Source organism: Pinus tabuliformis, chromosome 6, assembly GCF_031772625.1.
Source record: "Pinus tabuliformis cultivar Carrire ecotype Pingquan chromosome 6, CPIR1, whole genome shotgun sequence".
In the NCBI taxonomy this organism is placed as follows: domain Eukaryota; kingdom Viridiplantae; phylum Streptophyta; class Pinopsida; order Pinales; family Pinaceae; genus Pinus; species Pinus tabuliformis.
Window position 1 is genome coordinate 1,807,062,813 of NC_142292.1, and position 8,793 is coordinate 1,807,071,605.

General features: G+C 36.0%; 1 pseudogene; it reads left to right on the forward strand.

Moving 5' to 3' along the window:
* The first annotated feature begins 7,407 nt into the window (after positions 1–7,407).
* Positions 7,408–8,428, forward strand: LOC149266250 (putative purine permease 11 pseudogene; annotated as a pseudogene).
* The last annotated feature ends 365 nt before the right edge of the window (positions 8,429–8,793 follow it).

An 8,793-nucleotide genomic window follows, 5' to 3' on the forward strand; every position in this document is an offset into this window, starting at 1 on the left:
TTCATAAGAAATTCTTATTAAAATTTCTAATGGGCTTGGTGTGCACCAAGAAGGTTCTCGTTTAGATGTATGTGCAAAAGGATGAGCTCCCAAAGGCCTTGCATTTAACTTTTATGCAAAATAACCAAGGAATTTCTTTTCATGTACCTCTATCCTGATAGTATGGAAGAAAACTCAAGCTTTTAACATGTAGGAGGAATGTTCATGAAGGTTAATATGCGAAGAAGCTTTTAAAGACGTGGTGCGAAAGTTTGACAAAGAATTCAGTTTTCATGGTATAGTATAGATGGTATGGTTGATTAAGAATTCAGTTTTGTTAGATGGAAAAGTCATCAACCTTTTCACTGTCTTTATCAACGTACAGTAATCATAAATATAAAGTGGTCTTGATGTTTAGTATAGAAAAGTAATGTTCCAAAAAATCAGAGTATTGGGGGATATTTAATAATTATGGATGGGATGCACAGGATACACTCCTGAGAAGACACGTGGATATCTTTTTTTTGCTGGTGAGTAATGAGTATAAAATAGCTTACAAAAATCTATTCTTCTTTATATTTAAAGGACAAGCTATGTTTGTATCAATATTCAAGGGTAAGGAAGGATGTCATTTTCAATATAATCTATATTAGCATTTGCACCAAATGTTGCAAAGGAAACATCATAAGGCATAAATTGATAAACAATCGCCACATGGGAATGGGAAAATCTAAATAAGATGCAAAGATGGTTAAAGTTTGGGATCCAGTATTTAGAACAAATCTCAAATAGCAGAGCCTGCATAGAGTGAAAATATGTTCTGATATATATATATATATATATATATATATATATATATATATATTATATATATATATATATATATATATATATGAAAAAATATAATTGAATAGGTCAAAACAAATCTCGAACAGCAAAGCCTACATAGAGCGAAAATATGTTCTGATCCATATATATGAAAAATATATTTGAATAGGTCAAAAAGTTGGATATGAAAAATAAAAATGCATGTACACCAGGTTACACAAAAACCAGAAACTCACTGCATTCAAACTCTTAAGATGGCATCTACATAGATGTCTACTTTCCTCTCACGCATCAAGGACCTTATAATTCTACAGCATGTGGGGATCTACAAAGAAACACATAGAATGATAAAAGAGTGTGTATTTGCAAAGAGTTCGTGAGTTATTGTATCCAATTCATTCATAGCGTAGCAACGTAGCAGAATTTAGCTAATGCACAGAAGGGGAATAGATCACTTACGCAACCTTCACATTAACATTGGTGACTTGGCTTTATAAGTTTCTTCATAACTGCACCATCTCCAAATGACTTCAAACATAGTCTAGTAAAACCTCTAACCTTCAACAAACTTGGGAGTAAAGGATTTTTCAAATCACAATCATCAAAATCATAATGTTCACGAATCTCAAAATGCTTTTCTATTCACAAAAACAGGCATAAAAAGGAATACATAGCATTGATGGTGGTCTAGTGGCAATTTGAAGCTGTTATGGTGACGATAACCAGAGTCCCATTAAAAAAAAAAATCTAATCTAATAGAAATAGAACATTATCATAACACATCAAAACTACAAACCAAATTTTGAAATTTTTTACACACATCACCATTCCATTAAAAATTTGTCCTTACTCACTTCTGTCCACAAGTTAAAGTGAACTTTTAATCTTAAAACATAATATTTAAAGTTTTAAAACACAATATTTAAAGTCATTTACTCTTAATACAATATTTAAAAGGTCCTTAATGTTACGATCACAACTAGACACCCTACTTTTACCATGATGAGGACTCTAGATACACACTTATATTCTTTATGACTATTTATTTAGCTATACCAGTAGGACTAGACACACTACACATAAAATTTGGATAACTAATATTTGAAGGGCCAATAATGTCAGTGGAACATGGATAACATGTTTGCAGTGTGCACTCGTCCTGATCCTGCACAACAGAAACCTTGCCATGATGAGCGCAAGCCATAAACCAAAAATTTGTCCAAAAAAGATACACTTAGATGTAAAAAATTTGAACTGTTAACATTGAAAAGTCACCCATATGAGGATCTGCTAACATTGAACAGACACCCATATGAGAATCAAACTTTATTAATAGGAAACTTTAAGCTTATATCTTGATATCTTACAAGTCTACTTGCACTTGGCATCATGTTTAAGAGAGATCTTAACCATCCAGTCAATCCAAGCTGAAGTGTGCTTCTAGAATTTCAACTCTAAGATCCATGGTAGCAGAACAATTCTTCAGACAATTCCGTTGCTGCACAATCTTCTCATCACATATAACATGATTTAGAGATATAAGCCCTCCAACTAATTTAGGCAGCTTCCTCAATCGAGAACACTCTCTCATGTCAAGCTCCTCGAGTTCCTTTAGCTGCCCTAATTCCTCAGGAAGTTCTTTCAAGCACTCACATAGAGAAATGTCTATATATTCCAGCTTCCCAAGCTTTTCAATAGATGCTAGAAGCTCTTTCAGATCTAGACATGCAAATATTCTTAACATTCTTAAATAACTGAGCCTCCCAAAATCATTAGGTAACTTTTGAAGAAGGTGACAATTAGTGATAGACCATTTTTGAACTGAAGACATGTCTCAAATTCCAAGGGGAAGCTCCTCCAAATCACAGCAATGATCCATGTTAAAATATAGCATTACGGGAAGCTTTAGATTCAACTAGATGCCATTGAACCTGGACACATTTCCAAGCCCTTCATATAAGCTCAAAGATAACTTCTCTAAGTTTTGTAAGACTTTATTATGCTCTTGAAGTAGGGGCACAATCAACCTCTCCAAACGAATAGTCTTGAGCTGAGTGAGTGATGATAACAATGGCAGACCCTTCACTATGGCTCTCTTGGACCCGTAATTGAATTCTATGAGGATTTTCATTTTTTCTCATTTTATTCAAAAACGATGAAAGAAAGTAATTACTTGCAGACAAGAGTAAAACCAAAGCCTCCACCTCATGTAAAATCATCTTACACCACTGATACTCTTCCATTGCTCCTACACAGGTAAACCACAAATGCCAAGCCCAATTACAAAAATATACATTGTGAGACACTTGACATCTTTTAGCTCTTCTAGATTCATAGTTTGGTGGGTTCTGTAAATAATCACCCTTCATAGTAAATAATAATTTTGATAATGATTGTGTGTATCTGTTATGAGTAAAAATAGTAGATCTTTGGCTGTGATGAGCAAACAAGGATGGATAGAGGAGATGGCTAGCCATGTCAAATCTATTGATGGAAACCATCTTCTAGAAGTTGGTTTGGAAGGGTTTTATGGAGAGGCCAACAAAGAGATCAATATAGGTTTCTCTGTAGGGACCGATTTCATCTCCAATAACCAAATCTTGGGACTTGATTTTGAAACTATTCATTCCTATCATGACATTTAGTAAATCTCTATCTACTTCCTCAAATATATATGCATTCAATTGGATGATGTAGAGTTTGCATTAAATTTATTGAACTGTGGTTTCAACTTTAAAGGCTTGCTGGATCAGATGAGGAGTCCAAATTTTCATTTGTGAAGAGTTGGATAGAGAACCATCTAGAAGATGGAAGTAGAATATTGAAGAAACCAATTCTATTTGTAGAGTTTGGGAAATCGTCTAAAGACCCAGGATTCGGCATCGTTGCAACCAACCAATCTTGAGAGTAGAGATTTAAAATTGTTAGTTTGCTTCAATGACACTGCCAAATTTTCACTAAAAGATGCATATTAATATCCATCAATGAGCCAAACCTTTTCTAGTCTATCTTACTTACCCTGCAAGAAAAAATTGCCCATGAAGAATAGCATTTCACAATTCACATCTTCCTCCCTAGAGAAGAGAAATCCCACACCAACATATTTTATCAGGACATACTAAACTCCAATTTTTTGGCACTCTGAGTGGTAATAATTATGAAGTCAACTGAATTTAATTTTGAAGTGGCAGGGCTCTCAGCCTAGAGCTCAAGCATAACTCCATGCTCATTAAACATCGATGTTCTCACCGTAGCTTGGGTAAGTCTGCATGGGTAGCTTACAACGTCAATTAAATAATTTGAATTTCCAAACGGAAGTAAACTAGGAACCCATTGAATTTCTCAAGGTGCTTCTCCATCTTTTCCATCCTCTGGGTGAACATTTGGAGCTTCTCTTTCAAGTGTTTTTCCTCTTCTCGAGTCTCAACATCGTTGGCCCTTATGTCTTCAAATCTCTCTCTGTCTGCTTTGCCCATGTTCCAGCCTGCAATGTTCTCTTCATAGTTTTAGCAGTTGAGTCACAGTCAAGGATGCAGCTGCTTTGATACGTTATGATCAATAAATGGACTTGCAGCCCACTTACGAACATAGATTCATTGTGGAAGTTGTAAATCTATTTTCTATCTCAATGTTGGATAGACGACTATGTATTTATAGAGGCTCTTAGGTATTTTCCTTTTGCATTGTACAAGGATCTCTACTGTTCTTTGTTCTTCTAATATTTCCAAGCCTTGTTTTCTCTGCAACGTCTCCTCCAAATTAGTCAGCTGGCTCCTCTTTCTGTGTATCCTGCACACAAGTAACCAGATAACAAAGTTGTGAATAACAATTATTTAGTTAAGTCATTTTTTCCTTTTACCAATTAGCTCAAGAATGGAGCAGCCCACTCTAAATTATTAATTGGGAAAAAAGGAAATAATGTTAAAACATTTATTACTTTTGTGGCAGGGAAGGCGTGATATGCTTAGGTAAGTTCCATTAGTTAAAGCTAATATGAGTTGTCTAGGATACAGATAATGCATGTTTTCATCTATCAACTCAAATTTAGTGGAACCAGTGAAAGCATCACCAACATCTATAATGAGATTATTGAAATTGCATCCTTATTAGTTAAGAAATTGCCTGAAAATAAAAGGCAGAGCATATACACATGTTTTTGTGTCAATATATTTGACCAACAATTTTGATGCATAACCATCATGGACCACTGAAATTATATGTTAAGGACTCATAATCATAATGAATTTTTTTTTTACTACAAATTCAAAATCCAATGGAAATAGATAAGAAAGTGATAATAACACCGAACGTATTAAAACAATATGGATTGTTTCAAGTATCCTGCAAGGCTGGTATGCCATGAAGGAAATATGGATTTATCCTAACAAGTCCTCCACCCCAAGACTGAAATATCATGGTACCTTTACCAAATATTGTTGTATTCCTTTCTTTTCTTTACTCCATAATCAACCATCCATTCTCCCAAGAAGGCGTTGGCAACTAATGAAAACACCTAACAATCAAATGGAGCGCCCAATATCCAATGGGCAATGCCCAGCAAGCGATTTTCTCACCTAGGGAGAGAGGAGGACTATGTGCGGCATGTATGACCATCGTACGACCTCAAGGTAAGATAGAATATGACCAAAAAAATGAATGTGCTCTCACTTCTTCCTTTACCACCTCTTATGTCCTCATTTTCATAATCTACTACTATTATTGTTCCCCTTCATTGAGAAGCTTCCATAGCGTCTAACCTTCTTGTTATGGCTCTCAACATCTCTATATATCTTCGTTAGCAACTCCTCTACATGGTCTTCCTCAACCTCTCCATACAGGGAATCCCCTTCTATGTGCCCTAATCTATTCTTTCATGTAGCTCTCTCCGCAGTTTAGAACAATATCTACCCAATCCCAAAGCTGGCATTGTTTCTATACCTTGACAACTTTATCCAGCAATCTGCTTGGCTAGAGTTGTCCTCACCAATGGATCAACTCACTATGATGTAATCACTTGATGTAGATGCCCCTGAGGCACTGAATAAATCTAGCAATTGAACACTTGGAATTACAGAGTGGGAAACAAAATACGCTACTAACAATATCCTAGCTTCTTTAATATAATGCAGTTGCACTTCATGAACTGATTTCTTATTTTCAACAGAAATAAATTGTAACTACTATACTAAAAAAGGTATCACTGCCAAATTTCTATCAACAATACTTATATCAGCGTTAATGGATAGGCTGAAGAGCTCTTTCATTCAACACAATACAATTTACATTACAAGCTCAATAACTCTATTTCTCATGCTGGTTAAAGCACAATAATGCTAATCTTATATTTGCCAGGCTTATGGGTTGTTGCCTTTGCAATGAAACACCTCAATAGGGATCTAAGAATATGTTTGACAGAATCAAACTCTATTTCCTCTACATACAAGCTTAAGGACTTGCTATACCTCCACTAGACTGTAATGACAATCACTGGAGTCCACATATCTACCAGTTTTGTTCCACTAGCTCCTCTGAGTCATTACCAAGCTTTAACTGCTTTTTAACAAGCCTTTGCCACCAATCTTCAATTAAATCGCTAAGCTACAAAATGCTACCTCCAATGGAAATGGTTCCTCCTTTAATAGGCCCAAAGCCTCCTTAAAGTCTCCTAATGAAAGTTGACCATTTCAACCAACTCCACTTCTCACCAATTGCCAGTTGTTATGTGGAGTATTCTCAACAGTTTTTCTACTAAAAAGAAATATTTTTGAGTGATGTAAGATTGTCATCTGCATAGGAATTATCTGCATCGACAGTGAAATAGGCATAGTTTTCATTAAAATACAAAACTTGGTTTGAATCAAAGCCACAAACCTACCTTCCTTCTTTGACAAATGAGTAAAATGTGGAAGAAATGAAGACATAATCTCAGCAGCTAGACTTCAAAAATTGGTTATTTGGTGACGTAAATCTCAAACACAATCAGATCAAATAACTCACGTATGGAATCGGTACCAACATTTATTCAAACCTTACCAAGTACATGAATTTACACTTTAGCTTTCCAAATATTATGAGAAGAGTTTCTTCATTATTGAGAAGCTAGAAGGTGGCAGAATTTGCCTAAGTTTCAAATTTGACTCTAGTTATACACCAACATTGAGAATACAAATGGACTCATCTATAAACTTGACGCTACTTTTAAGATGGCCAGCAAATGAAGTTGGAAAACATTATTGAAGTTCTAAAAACAGTAGTTTCAAAGACTCAATGTTTTAAAACAACGGACTTCGACTAAAATTTCCATTAGCATGACCAGTGATGAAATACAATATATTTCTTTGACCTACTCGATTACTTGATTCTAGAGGATAATACACCTCCAATGTCTAGTCATGTCGTCCACTTTGCTTAGTTCTCCTTCAAGGAACAATTGAACACATTTCTTCTTAAGACACACCCAATGCATTTTTGATATCATTGAGTATGCACATGGTTCCTTGAAAACCAATTCACTTTCCAAGTTCTGACATCCAAGAGATTGAAACTTCAGGCCCTGGTTTGATCAGGGATGCAGAGCCAGGAAGAGGCCCCAATAGAAAGATGTTTGCAGGAAAAAGGAAGACCCATTGGGTGCTTGTAATATTCAGCATTTCGTCAATGATTGTAGGTCAAGTTACTGCTATGCTTCTTAACAGGTATTACTTTGATGATGGTGGTAACAGTAGATGGATATCAACTCTGGTGCAATCGGTAGGATGTCCTATTCTTTTCATACCTCTGGTACTTTATCAAGGAAAACAAGCCTCTAAGATTACCCCGCTCACACCCAAATTGGTGCTAATTTATGTTGGTTTGGGCTTGCTTCTAGCTGGAGACAATCTTCTTTACTCATGGGGTATCTCTTATATGCCTGTTTCGACCTATTCTCTTCTCTGTTCAAGTCAACTGGCCTTCAATGCTGTATTTGCATTCATACTGAACAGGCAGAAAATTACTCCATATATCCTGAATTCTCTGGTTTTGCTGACTTTGGGTGCAATTCTGCTTGCGGTTCATTCAGATGGTGACAGGCCTAAGGGAGTGAATACTGCCAAGTACATAGTAGGATTCATTTGTACTATTGCAGCTTCTGCCATCTATGGGCTGCTTCTTCCATTGATGCAGCTTGTATTCAATAGGGTTATAAAGAAGGAGACCTTTGCAGTGGTTCTGGAGATGCAAATTTTCACATCCATAGTTGCTAGTGTGGTATGCATAGTTGGATTGTTTGTTAGTGGGGAGTTCAGAGATATGAAAAAGGAGGCTGAGAGTTTCACAACAGGGAAAGTTGCCTACTATATGACATTGATATGGTCTGCAATAGGATGGCAGGTTTCTTCGGTTGGTGGAGTGGGTTTGATCTTTTTGGTTTCTTCCTTGTTCTCAAATGTGATTAGCACTCTGGCCCTCCCTATTGTGCCCATATTATCAGTGGCTTTCTTCCATGACAGAATGGAAGCTCTCAAAATTATTTCGATGTTGTTAAGTACATGGGGATTTGTTTCCTATATATATGGTGGGTACTTGGATTGAAAGCCTTCTACAAGTGTGCTGACCAGGATATCTGTTCTAGCTGAAAGCTCATCACATCCTTAATTATGTTCATAGACGAGTTTATTTCCCATGAAGAATAGCATTTCACAATTCACATCTTCCTCCCTAGAGAAGAGCAATCCCACACCAACATATTTTATCAGGACATACTAAACTCCAATTTTTTGGCACTCTGAGCAGTAATAATTATGAAGTCAACTGAATTTAATTTTGAAGTGGCAGGGCTCTCAGCCTAGAGCTCAAGCATAACTCCATGCTCATTAAACACCGATGTTCTCACTATAGCTTGTGTAAGTCTGCATGGGTAGCTTACAACGTCAATTAAATAATATGAATTTCCAAATGGAAGTAAACTAGGAACCCATTGACCATTTTCAAAGACAATCCAAGGTG